This window comes from Bombus vosnesenskii, unplaced genomic scaffold (genome assembly GCF_011952255.1).
Source record: "Bombus vosnesenskii isolate JDL3184/JDL3185 unplaced genomic scaffold, Bvos_JDL3184-5_v1.1 scf7180000014822, whole genome shotgun sequence".
In the NCBI taxonomy this organism is placed as follows: Eukaryota; Metazoa; Arthropoda; class Insecta; order Hymenoptera; family Apidae; genus Bombus; species Bombus vosnesenskii.
This window is the reverse complement of record NW_022883668.1, coordinates 21,846-37,853: the sequence shown is the minus strand read 5'-3', so window position 1 is coordinate 37,853 and position 16,008 is coordinate 21,846. Positions and strand designations below refer to the sequence as shown.

The following is a 16,008-nucleotide window of genomic DNA, read 5'->3' as shown; positions in this document are numbered from 1 at the left end:
TGTGATATTGCCAGTAGGGCTTCGAATTATTGTACGATATTTGTAAATATCGGTGTAGAGAAAGAGTCGTGCTGCGCAATTCGAAAGATTCCTGCTGCGTAATTCGAAAGGAAGTTCTCCGTAGAATAGGAATGTTTTTGTTGATGTATACATTTCTTTGTCTAGTAACGTGTAATCGTTAACTGCTTAGCTGCTGGTGCCACCGGCTCGTGTGTCCCCCCTTCCATCGCCGATAACGTGGATAACGTTGCGTCAGGTTTGTAACGTATTAATACCTATTGGTGGCATCGGTTCTTTATTACTTTCATTAGTGTATTTTTCGCATTATTCATTACTATATTTTTTACCATCGTTTAACTTCGTAACATATGTTCCTTTGATAGAGGTGACGCGCAACTAAACTCAAGTACTTTAAAACAAGATTTCGCATGCGTTTCTGTAGTATTATTTAAGTATATTTAGTTGTGAACTTTCGAATTCTTGCAAATATTTTCAACTGTTTATAACGCGGGATTATAGTGTATTAGTGTATATCTCATATTCTAGTAACGAACATTCATAGTATAATTCTTGCAAATGCTTACATTGCATTCATGGTACTCGTAGAAACATTTGTTCGCTATCTAGAAATATCTTGTAATTTTAAATTAATATTTTTCATGCGTAAAAGAAAAGTAGCACTATTTTCTAAATAAACGTTTGATAGAGAAAAGATGAAAAACATCGAAACTATATTTCGCTTCTTTTCTACTCCCCATCCCATCCCACCCCACACCACCCATAAACAACTCTATTTTTAGGGAATATTTTTGACCGCGTGCAATGCGGTTTGTAGAGTCAGTGTTTGCTCCGCAAAAGTATTTTTCAATATTTTCCAATCACGGTCGTTCTGATTAAATTCAATTAAATAATCACGCGCGAAAATAGTAAAATTTTATCAAACAATTTTCTACGCGACATTAGAGCTCTTGTTCGCCGGTTATAATTTTTGCGGTCGTGGTAATGTGGTCTTATTTTATATTCTTTTGAATATTCTTTTTCGATAATAGAGTCAGTGCATCAAGAAGACAAAGCTTCTGCAGGATCTCAAGAATGTAAGTAGTTTTACATATTGTATTTCAATTTGTTCTATTTATTATATTTTTTTTTGAAATATTGTTAATTATACAATAAAACGATTGATAATTTAGAAAGCTGTAAATGTCCTTTTTAATTGAAATAAAGTCTTAAAATCTTAACATTAAGGTACAATAAAACTGTCTGATACGTATCAAAAATCAGTGAATGTTTTATTCTCAAACTTTTATATTAGAGTTTCAATTTATATACTTATTAGAGTTTAGTCTTTATTGTTGTTAAATTTCCATGCTTATTATTGTGTATTAACAATATTAATGATATTTTCTGTTTTGTTATAGACATATCACAGCTTAAACTTCTTTGTCTTTTTTGGGAATGCTCCAACGGTGGCTCAAAAGCCAAGAATGTAAGTAACTTCACATATCTTACTTGAATTATGTGTATTCTGTATATTTTGCTTTCAATACTATTGATTAAGAAATACAATTTGATTGAAAATTTCATAGGTTAGGGTTTTCTAAGATTATTCTTCTATTAAAATAAAAAAAGTGTTAAAGTCTTAATACCAAATTATAGAACAAATGACTATTATATTTAAAAAATCGTTAGATTTTTGATTTCTAGATTTTAAACTTTTATATTAGAGTTTCAGTTTTTACATTTATGGATGTTTATTAGAATTTCAATCTTTATTATTACTAAAGTTACGAGTGTAATAAATTTCCATTTTTCACAATCTCCAACATTCCAAATAATCAGCGATCACTTATCGTGTTTTGTTTTGTAACAGATTTTTCATAACCTCCATTTCCACCATTGGATTTTCGACAGTTCCTGCCTGATGTTAGTCTTTGAAATGATATTTGCTGAGATAATGCAGTGTCGATGGGAACGTTTTCCGCTTCTCCGCTTCTCCGCTTCTAATGGTGAGTCGCATGCGTTTTTGTTCCTCCGGTCACTCAATTATGTCGTAGGATGAAAGGTCCGAATCGGCACGGGTGACTGGTTGTATTATGTAGAATTTTTTGCGAGCATAGTGACCGCGGGTATTTTTTACACCCGTGAGTAGTAACATTTTTTTTCATATCTTTATTTATTAGTTCAGGATAGGTCTTCTTACACATCGCGATTATAATTATTAATTTTTTAATAATTAGTTTAAACATATAAATTTGAGAATATATTCGTGGTACTGACAAATATGTATAATAGTATTCAGTAGAAATATTTGCAAAAGGCAAATATCTAGACGAATATACTTGTATGACATAAATACACTTAATCTTAAGCAATGAATTTTAGTATAAATAAGAGGTACCGAAGGAAAAATCGGATGCCCTCCGATTTCGTTGGAATGAAAGATGCAATTTTTACTCAATGATAATGACGATACATGCAATACACGATACATTCATTTTGTGACAATATTAATTATAATATATCACATTCTTTTGTTTGACTTCAGATACTATAAACGTAAGTAGAATTTAAAATATGAATTAAAATTTATTTCTTTTCCGTACAAGAATCTGTGAAATTTTATGTGCAAGAAGAAACTTCGCGATAGGCAGATTTTTGAAACAAAGCAATAATTTTGAACACTGTTTCTGCATTTTTGGAAATGTGCTTTGACGAAGAGATTGTCGAAGATTATTTCTATCTTGGTAATGCATTTAGAGACAATTATTCTATTTCATCGAGTCTTAGTCTTTTTTCAATTAATGTTACTTTTTTGATAATATTAAAATTTCAGTAATTTATTAAATTAATAAAGCAGAGTTATTATAATCCAAAACGAAGTAATAAAATATAAAATCAAAGGACATTAGTCCGTTAAATACAAATGAGACAAACTAATCATGCTTTTAGATTAGGATTTTCAGATTTAACAATTGCCGTGCCCATTGTCAGGATGTCATTCACGTGCTCAGGTGTTACTTGAATGGGAAAAAGACATTGGGCACGATGACTATAATTAATGCAAAAATTTCTCAGCTGCTGACCATGTGTTAGGGTATCGTGCACGACGTATTTTCCACATTGTATGTGTGTGTGTGGTTAGGCTGTGGAATTGCGTCGTTTTTCTCATTCGCTACAACTTAAGATACGAAAAATGTGGAGACGTATCAATACAATCACAATTCGTGGTAATATTAGCTACACGATTAAGCGTAACCACGCTGTGGAGGTGAACTTCTGATCGGTTAGACGCGTTTTCGAGTGACCTACCTGTTTCAGGGAATTTCATTCGAATAATCGACGGTATAGCTGGCACCAATGAAACATGTCATCGTCTCTGGCTTTGGCCGTCGATTTTTTTAATTTCGCGGTCGTGATCGCGAGTAGTTTTCGAAACGAACTTTAATATTGCTCGAGCATGCAAATGCAAACGGACAACGATCGCTATATGATCGTTGTTCTTCCATGTGCACTCGGATCAGCTTCCGCGATTTATGTTTTTATTTCACCTTTATACTTTATTTTTTGGTTTGCGATTTTGAAAGTCTCGAGCTTACATGAAACTTCAGCGGGCATTGCGCCCGAAGAAAGAAGAGGTTACGAGCCGAAGAGGACCGGCAAACTGCCATAGAAGAGGGCAAGTACTAATGACTCCCCATCCTCTGGACTATCCAGAGCCCGGGAAGCCATTCTTGTTACTACTTTGTCACTACGCTCGCTTTTAGTATTTGTAGTAGTAGTAGTACTTCTTTTCTTTGGCCGATGTATATAACAGATAGTAAAAGTTAAAAGACAAGTGTTTGTATGTATCGTCGGAGAAAGGGATGAACGTATCGGGTTAAAACAAAAACTAGCCGGACAAGAAGGCGTGGAGACTGTACCGCGGCTTGGTAGATAAGCTAGATTTATGCGACGAATACAGAAGTTCGTAGTCAGATTACGATCGATCTGTCTGTACTCACGATCGCTTCGTAATCTCCAAGTTCGCATTCAACGAAAACGAACAGCATTGTACTGCCGAAGATTAAAATAGTTTAACTTTCGATTGATTATATTGGTAAAATGCAATTACGTTTCAGAAGTTCCGAGTTGACCTGTACGTTCTATCGTTTCGGTTTTTTAAAAAAAGGGAATTCAATTGTTTCAACTATAATTTATATTACATAGTTAGTATTCGATACAATATTCATCGTTATTAATTGCACGCGTATGTACGAACTTTTACGAAATTGTTAAGGTATAGAGAGGATTCGGAAATACAAATAGTTCACTTCATTTCGCACACAACAGCTATACTTATATATTACACTCCAAAGACCTCGATAACCTTCTTGCACGCACGCTTGTTGTCAACCGACTCTTCTAGATTCTTCTAACAGGCTCCAATCGTCTTTTGTCTCAACTGAGACCTGGACGCCCTCTGACGCTTACGCACACATTCACATGTACAGTATAACTGTATCATCTAACTGTAACGATTTGACGATTCCATGAATTTTCATTGTTCGAATCGCTCGATTAATGTGATATTACATCGTTGAAACGCGTCAGCAGTGATTGTCAGCATTAAATGTGATTGTTAAATCCGTCAATAAGTTAATTAATTTGGACGATTTAATAATCTATTCTAATAATATTATTTGTAGTAATTAGAGCACGTTACATGTGTAGGATTATCAGAATTAATTTAACCGGACCGTAACTGATACTGCTTCCTTTTGTATCTGTTACAACAAATCAATCAAATACATAGTACGTTCGTATCGATTAGAGCGCTAGAAATTTCAATCACCGAGTAGTAACGATAAAGACGAACAATGAAATAGCGATATAAATAGAATAAACGACAATAAAAAATACGTGCGATTAAAAGTCATATCTCAATGGTAATTAAAATCGTATGCTGCAACAACGTCATTCTTTTAATCAACCATATCTTTTTCTCAAATTTTTCAACTTTAAAATGAATAGATTAAATTGTGTTCGTAATTCTAATTCTACTTTTACCGCGCAAATTTTGTATTGCATTATACGATGTACTGTCCGATCCGATACGAATGTAAAATATCAAAAAAAAAAAAAAAAAAAGCGAACGTTATCCATTCAAGTTCTTTAATTAACGTTATAACTATAACTAGATCGTATGCTAATTTATCTTTTATTTACATGGAAACGACAGAAAGCAGTATTCATCCCTGGCGCGAGTCTCCTTCAATTTCCCTTCCTTTGATTATATTTCGCGCTATGCTAAAGAAAGTTCTCCGGTTAATGCCTTCTCAATATTTATATCTGCCGGAAGCTAATTGTTCAAAAGAGATCCTTTTATTTCACGGGCCGGCCGGAGCGTCGCTTCTTCAGCTCCGTGTTTTACCTTCTCTCTTTCCCTTTTCGAATCATAATTCGAGTTTCAAAGGAAAAGCTAAGTAGAATCCGAAACAAAACCACGTGGTCAGCCAGCTGGTAATTATTAACGCGACGGCAAGAAGGTTGCCGCGATTAATAAGGGGAAAGCAAAAATTCCGACGGAAGGAAATAAGAGGGAAGAAGAGAGAGGGATAGCGAAGAGATTGGTTGAATAGCCCGACAACGTGTTTCACCTATATGCACACACCTGCGTTGTAATGTTTTGCAATATGATATTATGCGGCACTCACAATATGACAGGGTATTATCCTCACGCAGCGCGGATTTCCATATTGCGGCTAACGTGGCATTACGCGAAATCAACTGTACAACTACGAGTTTACTGTTAAACGTCGTTAGCTACCGCGCCGTGAGTCTAAATGCACGTTGTGTCTCAATATCACGAGGACTTTTCTCGATTACCGACCTGTTAATCCACAATCGCCATTTTCTAGCGGAACAACTCGCGCCTAAAATATTTATATCTTACGTTGGATGCTCGACTTCGATTCCAGCAGAACTGCCGTTTCATTTTTGCCAAATCGGATAAATAGCAGTTACCATTTTCAACGTATAACGTAGAATCGAAGTGTATGGAATAATGAGGGAACATCGTCCGTTTGCTATTACCAATTAAAGTATGAATTTTGAATGAAACGTTCACTGTGAGCTAAGAACTTTCACGTACAAAGAGTAGAAAAACGAAAATCACAAGTCACGTTTCTCGGTTTTTATAGAAAAACAATTTTCAATAACAAAATAGTAGTAGAACAGCTGAAGGTAATTGTAGAAAATATATAGAAAAAAGATAGCAAAATAGTAGCTTTTATACTTAACGATTATTAACTAGTAATCCGTTCGTAACGCGACTTGTTAATTATTATACGTAAATACATACAGCACGCAATCGCACGTATGTATGTTGGTCGAATATACGTTTTCCTTCTAGAAAGTAATAAAATCTTGTTCCAAGCTTTCAAACTTTCTGATACTAAATCCTTACTATATAAATACGCTACACTCGTAATTAGCCTCCGTAAGGAAAGACCCGTTTCAGTTAGTTACCTAAAAAAATATGGAAAATATTTCAGTTTTTCAGCTCGTTATACCGGCTTCCTAATTATACCTATTTTTGTACTGGCTAACTAATGTTCAATTTCCTTTATTATCCTTACACGATAAACACGTACAGAATGTCCTCCTCCTACGTCTCTTTGAATATTTCGCATATAATTAAAAATTACGTGAAAACACACGAAAACGTTATTAAAGTGTACCATTAATGTATAATGTTGCATTTGAACGAAATAAGTTTTACGTCGTTACTTTTATTCCATACAACTATATTTACGATAAAGACTTACAGTCTACGTAAGATCTACAAAAAATATCCAAAATTTTAAGGTTTAGAGAATGGAACAAATCTCTGCTCACGTACCGTTTTCTTGATTGCGTTCATAAAAGTGTGAATTTGCGTGAACAACCGCATTGCTAAAGATTTGGAATGGTCGATTATAATTTCGACGATAACGTCGATAATAGCCTCAAATATGATTTAGACTAAAATTATATCTGCGAAGAATGGCGAAGAAGAAACGAAGAAAAGCGGATAGGAAATATTATCAGGAAGCATAGGAAGCGATTAGATACATTAAAAGTAGCGTTAAGTAAGACCAATATAAGTATAAATGCAGAATGTTGGTACACGTTATCGTGCACATAAAACCGTATACCTTGTATCGAAACTCGGAAGTATAGTTGCTTTTAAAACGGATGCCCACACCCCGCGTAAAACTTCTGTTTGAATGATAGGTGGGAGTGTCCGGAAGTCAGTGGCATAGCGCGAGCTAGCCAACGTGAATTACGAATTCCTTTGTTCGTCCTTTGAAGAAAGTCCGCCCTTGTCGGCATCAAAAGAGCATTAAAACGTAGGAATAAAAAGTCTCTCTATCGACTGATATACTTTATAAGGATCTGGCTATTCTCGAGTGTGACACGATATTACCGCAAGCGCATGCTCGTACTTTACGAAAATCATTTTCGTAAATATCGAGGTTCTCACGCAGTTCTAATAGCTCGATTTTTATTTTACTTTTTGATTTTATTTGCTTACTCGTGGATAACAAAACGTATTTAACAAAAGCAACAACGTTGCTTTATTTACAGCGATTCCACAAAATTTCAAAGTTTTCTCAGTTCTTCGAGTTCTTCGAGTTGAGAGCTCTAATGTCCTACGTATGTAATTCGCGAAAGTCTTGAGTTTTAGAAATCCATGAAATTGTTAATTATAAAATCTGTGATTCCTGTGCAATTCTTAAAAAGTCCAAATAACTCTATTCTATAATATAAATATAATAATAGTAAAAATTGATAGTACAGCATGGTAATAGCTAAACTAAAAATTTATGCTTTATAACATTTTAACACTGAATAGTGCTTTAATTCCACTAACAGATTTAACAGCAGAATTTAATCAATAGTATGATCACGTGTTATTTCATCTTTTCATGCGAGCACGTAATTCCACTGTTCTAACATAAAAATAACGAACGCTATTCGTTTGAATATCAATTTCAATGTCTCCTACTATTAGCGACAGGGTACTTGTTACTTAGTTAACGACCTTAACCAACTACATTTCGATTTTATTAGCCTCGATCGAGCAACGAGCGAAAGGCAAGAGCGACCGCCGCCAGTTTCATCCCTTTTCCGTCCTTTAATCGGAATCTTCATCTATGAAATTGAAGCTTGCAGCAGCATATCGAATTAAAGTGGGAGCACGTATCGGTGAATAAATAGCCGACCGTTCGAATCGTTCGTACGTCTCTTCGCATGCATTCACGTTCGTTTTAGTTACGGCTTGTAAAAATTTTTAAGCGCCACGCCGGATCATTAATTTTTGTTAACACCGCTTCGCGAATATCGCGACAAAAGACGGAAAGAGAAAAGCGTGGTTAACGGAGATATGCACGGGGCCGATGCGTTCTCAGGACCGTATCGCGTCTCTCTGTCTGACACGAGCCACGTAATGTTTCCTGGCGGGACCGATCCGCTTCGATCGATCCATACTTGAGAGACAAAGAAGAAAATGAAACATTGAATTTTTCACGCGGACAGGAAATTGCGAGTGCTTTTTAAACATCCCTGTTTTTTAAGCGCAACTTTCCGTAATAAATCTGTTGTTAGTATGATATCGACAAATGCAACAGGGTTGCGTGTTATTACGCAAAACGGTATGAAAAATGCAACGACAAGGATAATCGTTTCTTAATAGCAAAGTATCGGATTGTCCGGAAAGGTTAGAAGTTTTGATATTTTTTTTATATTTTTGTTCATCTTCGCGCGGTAAAGAGTGACACGTTTTTGTAACTAATTCGATTTTATCATGAAATCTCGTAAATGATCGATAAAGAGTCGTTTCGTATCTACGTTGGTGTAATGCGAAGGAATACCGTCGTATAGAAATTTGCAAATATAACTACGCGTTAAACGATTATCCTTAGGTGTTACATCTGTAATTAAATCCTTTGAGAAGGATCTTGGTTTCCAGATTAATCTTCAGACGACTAGGATAACAGTCTGCCTGTTGCAATAGTTAACAACGAAATTACTTGGAATATCTGTATTTAGTATAATTAAGTTCGTATAATTAATCGATCGTGCCACGTCTATTACACGCTTTTCTTATTAGTACGCAGATTCTGCAAGCGATGAATTTTTATAAACAATGTTTTGTTTATTTATTGTATTGGATTAAAATCCTTGTTAACGATTTTCCAATTTATACATCAAACGACGAATAGGACATTGTAAAGGGTTTGTAGTAACGTACTATGTAATCGAAAGTAGAACGTACGTTAAGAGAATATTGCTATCAGTAGCGAATTTTATCGTTGAACGAATTAAATAATCGAACGACTAATTTCTTTTAATCCGAAAGGTTCGACTTTTACTTCAAGTACAAATAAAAATATTTCGTTATCTTTTCTATGTTTATACCACTGCTGAAATGTTACAGATTTTTCCACTTGTTCTTGCCATCGAATAATACGTTATATAATACGTTATATAAGTTTTAACTCGGTTGACATTTTCAATTTCGACGATCGATACAACTAATACATTTTACACGGTAAAATGTATGTGAGTAGATCTGAGTAGATCTGAGATTCCAAATGATCGTATTTATCTTTTACGATTATTCCACGATACAGAATTATCTATTTCGCTATTCGTTTACTTATTTGCACAGTCCTTCACGAGTAATAGCTAGTGATTATTATTTATTTTTAATTGAATGTTTAAGGCGAGTTCGAACAATTTCGCTGTTTTCGTCGAATTATTTATGTCTACTCGTATAAGGTTGCGCATAATACATACCGTGCGGCATGAAAGTTATAAAATTTCAACCTCTTAAAGGGGAACGAGTACATAAATTTGCAGTTCGCAAGAAAGTTGTAGATCGAGGCAGCGTAAAGGATGTTCTAACGCCATAAAAAACATTTCCTTGCGTTTTTCTGCGTTGGTGGTAATGATATCATTAGTAACTATGATAGCACAGTATAATTGGTAACACGATACCTTAGTGCTGCGTGAAACTTTGAGACACTTTGTATAAAATATAAACGAAGGCTAGTAATTATTTTCTAGCGCTAATGCTCCTTACGAACTTAACTTCCTTTTTCCTCTGTAACCAGTCTTGTTACTTTGTTTCTCAAATTAATAAACGATAATTGCATAGTAGCGAACCTCTGGAAACTCAACAACCATCAACTATTCCATTGTTTGTCATATGTAGGCAATTTGCGAAAAAACAAAGCACGCAAGTTACGATATAAGTGCCGTATACAACGTTTCCATATAATTAATTCGATATAAAAATCTGAAACTTTCGCAAATTTTATTTTATTTGGAATTTTATATGTTATTATAAGGCACGTATGACGCGAATGAAATAATACATAGACGATAAAAGCGGCGATGAAAAGCATCGAATTTGTGATATACGTCGGCAGAGTCCTGCCGCACGATCGAATTAATATTGTTAATGGAAAGTTTCGAAATCGCAAGTTACAAGTCACTAATATCGATATGACAAATATCCTGCATAACGCGTTCACAAGTTTAATAACGAAATAAATGAAATTTCATAAGTAAATTTTACAAATTATAAATTATTTGATTGTCTCGTTTGATGAAAAATTACGGAATTAGGAACAAGAAGTCTATAATCTACGACGTGTGACTTGTCGATTTATTAATATTATTCGTAGGTAAATTACCGTGTAAGAAGACCGAGGCCCGGTTGAATTTTACCAAAGTATACAAATCACGAGACAAAACGAACGACTAGTAGCAAAATTTGTTGTAATATGTCCAAATAGTTCATTAAAAGATTGGCTATAGTATATCGTAATTGAAGTACACGTGGCTTAGCTTTGTTCGCTAAAGCGTCGCGTCGATTTTAAATATCACTGCCTGAATCAAGTCGGCGGAAGTATTTACGCTGATTCGAAAGAACATTATTTAACTTACAATTTAAAAATCAACGATTTCGAGAAGCTGAAGAATGTTTTTGATAACAAGATCGTTCCTCAAGGTTTACCTAGGCAATAATCTACGCTACGTAATAGTCAATTCGATTGATTCGATAAGAAAACTCATAAAATCTAGTTACAATATAAAAAATTTATGATCGATATTGGCAATATTATTCGTAACACGTTAACACAAGAGTAAAAATAAGATGTAAAAAATGTTCGTATCGCGTACGATTACGCTCGATGATATGCTAAACAAGTATAAAGCTTGCAAGCCCATCATCGTTTATCCAATTTAATTGAGTCGTGAACGGCAAGAAGGATTATTGAAGGATAATGATAGATTTTCTCGAAGCAAGCAGCCGCAATTGGGTTATCTGTATAGGAGTATTTACTGACCCCGGTCTGTTGCGCCACTCCATCACTTAGGGCAGGGCGTTTTCTCCATGAAGTTCCCTTGGGCTTCCGAGATTATGTCCCAGCGAAAAAGGAAACTTGCGAGCTGCGTTTCAAACATGTCCTAAATCTTTCGGATATCCACTCGAATAGAGCCAATCGATCTTTCCATTTGGAAAAGGAAACGATGAAAGAGAAACCAAGTATCAATTTAACCATCTTCTTGATTTTTTTCATTTCACGTCGTTGCGATTTTTAATATTTTGCAATTTCTTTTGCATCATCTTCTCTACGATCTTCTGTTTGTAGGATTTTTCAAATTTAAGTAGTACCGTTCGTCGTTATTTGGAGAAACGGTTATTAAGAAATTTAATGAAAACGAATTTGACGAAGGGATGGTTTTACTATCGTATATTATAGTGTCGTTCATATCGAATCGTAATTGTAAGTATCTACTTAGTTCTCACCGTTAGTAAAGGATTTTATATATTATTTTTACTGGGTTTTTCTTCTTCAAAGAATTCTGTTTCGTATTCGCTACGTTGGCCATCTTTTTCGCAATAATCTCGATGCTCTCTAATTAAAAAAAAAGAAAAATATATATATCGTCTGAAATATATAATCTATTCTTTATTCTATAAAATATCCAGGCTATCAACGTATCTTCTATGCTGACAGTAGACGTACTTTCGTTCGGGAAGTGGCGTCTTTCCCAATCGATTATACAAGCGTACAAATGTAACACGCATGTTATCTAGAAACTAGACCGGGTATTTCAGTCGAAATCTCGTCAAATATCTCTAGAATAGCTCCATAGAATAAAGTCACTTTATAAAGCGAATTTAGCGAATTTTTCCTTCGTTGCATTTTAGACATGTATTTAGGTAACGTGTATCTGGAAATCATCATTATCCGCATTCAAATCAATTTTTAAATAATGCATATTTTATTAAATATTTTGTTACAATACACATTGCAGAATTCCAATTACTTCTCCAATTATATCTTTAATATGGGAATACTACCGTAATCCCTCTATCTTTCCTACAGTTACATCGATCAATGCTCATTCTGTAACTTCGCGTTACATAATAATAATAATAATAATAACAACAACAACAATAATAATAATAATAACAATAATAATAATAATAATAATAATGGTTCTAATTGTGCCGCTTTAAATGTTGATTTCGCAAAATACGTTACGCGATATAACGTTGTACACGATACAAGCGAAATCAAAGAGTGGAACCATTAGTAATGCCACAGTTACTATTATTCGCAGTTAATTAAAGATTACACGCATGCTGTACGATCGAACAAGCAGAAATATTCCACGGTTTTCTGAAACAATTATTTCAATGCCCGAAGTAAATAAATCGCCAAACTGAGTAGAAAGGATATAATATATTCGTTTTCGATTTACTATTTCATGAATGGAAAATATCATTTGAAAATAAGAAACAAAAGCTGTTCGCTATCATTCGAATTACATTTTTCGATATTCTATTTTGCGCCGTGGCAGTTTTCGTCGGTGTCTAAACAATGTCCAGTCCATGACGCTTTATATGCTTACATCCGCTCGCCGATGTTTGACAATAGGCTCGATGATCGAGTGAAAATTTAACAATTTGCGCCTGAAAGCTCGATCGAATTCACCGTCACGCCTCTCTGCGCTTGATACCGTATTTAAGAACAATGCCAGATAGACGATATCGGGCACAATATGAAATCGAAGAGTGGAATTAGTAGCGATATTGTCAACGATAAAGGTTAATTAACCTTTGATTCTGGGAAAGAAGGGAATACGACTCGTACGAATCGTCGAAACAGAATCAATCGTGCCAGTGTATGGATAATAGATAACTAATTAATTGGCAATTAGCGATTTATCGAACGCTGAATATTTCTCCCTAGATTCTCACGTAGAACTGTTCTTATCTTCTTTTCGTACAGGCATACGGGAAATAAGTTTTGTTATATTTAATTAATAATATATTCTAAGAATTTATACAGTAAATACACGCGGAGAAATATGGTATTAATAAAGTGATCCGAGAATTAAACGTAGGAATTTAATCGAGTTGATAAATTGAATCGAAAATAGATTTCAGCCTGAATTAATCCATCGATGTAGATTTTTTACTTTTATTTCATAATTTATGCGGATCCCATTTTTCCTCTGGAAAAGATCTACTTATGGAAATTGGATAGATAAAGTATCGAATAAGGACAAGATAAGAGAAGAATCAAGCAGTGATTGTAAAAGAGCGATAAAAATGATTAATTAACCTTCTCCGTTTTCTTCCCTTTATGATATTCATTTACGTTTTTTAAATTGTCTTTGAAAGGATTATTTCCCAGTTATTAGTAAGAAATTACTCACAAACCATTACGCTGGAATTAATATAAAATTTCCGTTATTTTACCTCCATTTATAAATTATCAAATTTATTTAAAGGGCAAAAGGTATAAAAAGAAGCGACTGATTTTAATTACGCAATTAAATCTATCAAAAAATAGATGTAGATATAAATGAGTTTCATTTTCGAAATTATTGATTTCATCCATTATTATATTATATAATCTTCCTTTATTTATACTTTGCCATTACGATCAAGAAGAAAATGAATAGAATAAAAATATCCGATAAGATCGAAAGGATATTCTTTCTGAATTTTTAACGCTGCGAGATTCGCTGCGGAAAATTATATCGATATAGATTCTCGTTAGATTTTTCTTTGATACCAAGCGCAGGCTACCTGGTCAGTAATCACCAATCGATCCTAAGGTGTTTCCGAACCCTTAATTGATATCGCTTCGTCGTCCACTTACATCTTATCGCAACAACGGGTCTTCTCGTATTCTTATAAGCCAACGATGCTCTTGTCACAGACGAAATTCGAGCAACTGTATATAACAAACCGAAATTCCGAACGCCTTATCGCGTGTGACCGTCCGGTCAGCACCCGTTCTCAGCCGCCTGAGTGGCATTCGATCACTCCAGCCGTTCTCCGAATTTTACACTAAGTATAAACAAAACCTTCTCCCACTCCAACGAATGGAAGAATATAAATGCTCCCTTCAAAATCATCCAGTCAGTCTAATAAAAAAATTCTTAACTAATCCAAGCATCGAAAGTGTATCATCGCGAACCGAAAAAATTGTATAAATTGAGTAAAAAAATAAAAAGAACTTAATCTCCTTTTCGGAAATTAACAAGTTCCTTATTTTTACCTTAATTTTACACGACATTTTTGGCGACCCGTGCCAGGATCTATTCACTTCAGTGCAAACGAAATTACGATTTCGGCGTACGCGCATCATTGAAGATCGAAGGATCAACGGACCCAGTGCGAATCTTTGCTACTACGAAGCCCTGCAGCAACTTTCAACGTTCCACTACGGTGAAACTAGACGAGAGGACTACGGTCAGCGCAGAGCAAGCCTACGAATAAGATTCGGAATCTAGAACCAGCCAGAGAGGAAACATCCCTGAGACTCCTCAACGGTCATAGCTACTACGGTAAGCTGAAAAATCTGGATTCATTTTCACGATACCGTGTGAGAAAACCCAGTTTCTCAAGCGCTTCGAGTCCAAATAGCAACAGTAGTTCAGACTCAATAAGCTCAATTAGAATCATGCCCACATCACGAAAAGACAAAGTCGAAACTATTGAAACCGTTTCTACAAACGGAGGTACGGACAATTCGATTCGTGCCATACTCGACGTGATACAAAAACAAATTGAAATTCTTGCGCAACGTGTAGAAGAGACACAACGGACGGCCGACAGTGAAAATAAGAAGCGTGCAGCGGAAATAGAACTATTAGGCAAAAATATCTCTAAAATAAAAATAGGACGCGACGCTACTACAGAACTAGGCTCCCTTATTACTATGGACGAATCTGTTGCCGCGAGAGATAGAACTTCCCCACCATGCGTTCCAATTCGAACAGAAGAAGGCAACCATCCCTCTTACGAAGACCGTCCACCGCAATTCGCCTCTCCGAGCTTACGGGCCAAAGACGCGATAGTATGTATTCCGCAATTAAACGGCGAAGACAATATCGGAGTAGAAGAATTCATACGCGAAGTACGCGAATTACGAGCCATGTGTAGCGAACCCACGCTACTATTAAAAATGATCAAAATCGGGAAAATCGCGGGTAAAGCCGCAATGGCCATCTGCAATATATCGATATACGAATACGGACACCTGTACGATGCCCTAAGACGAAACGTAGCCACCCAAGACTCTGTTAGAGAACATCAAGACCAGCTACGCGAAACGAGACAGCGTCACGACGAAAGTGTGCAAAATTATATCATCAGGTTCCGCAGAGCGCTCAATAAGTTACAATACAGTATAACGAACGAATACCGTGACGAAATTACTAGACGAGCTATGAACGACAGGATTTTAAAAGACTCCGTGATCGATTTTATCCGAGGCCTGAAAGGCGAAATAGGACAATTACTACTCGCCAATCCACCATACAATATCCTTGAAGCCGAAAAGAAAGCCACCGACATCGAGCGATTCTTCAGGGAAGATCGAAATCGACGACCAAAACCAATAGAACGATTACGACTTCCTGAGCAGCAACGACTAACAACCAATA

The 16,008-nt window shown here is 35.3% G+C and overlaps 1 long non-coding RNA gene across 1 annotated transcript; it reads left to right on the top strand.

The window, feature by feature from the left end:
• Positions 1-229: 229 nt before the first annotated feature.
• Positions 230-1,599, top strand: LOC117240625. The gene is made up of 3 exons (XR_004494755.1): positions 230-256; positions 1,419-1,486; positions 1,587-1,599. It is a non-coding gene; the product is annotated as an uncharacterized LOC117240625 (long non-coding RNA).
• Positions 1,600-16,008: the final 14,409 nt, after the last annotated feature.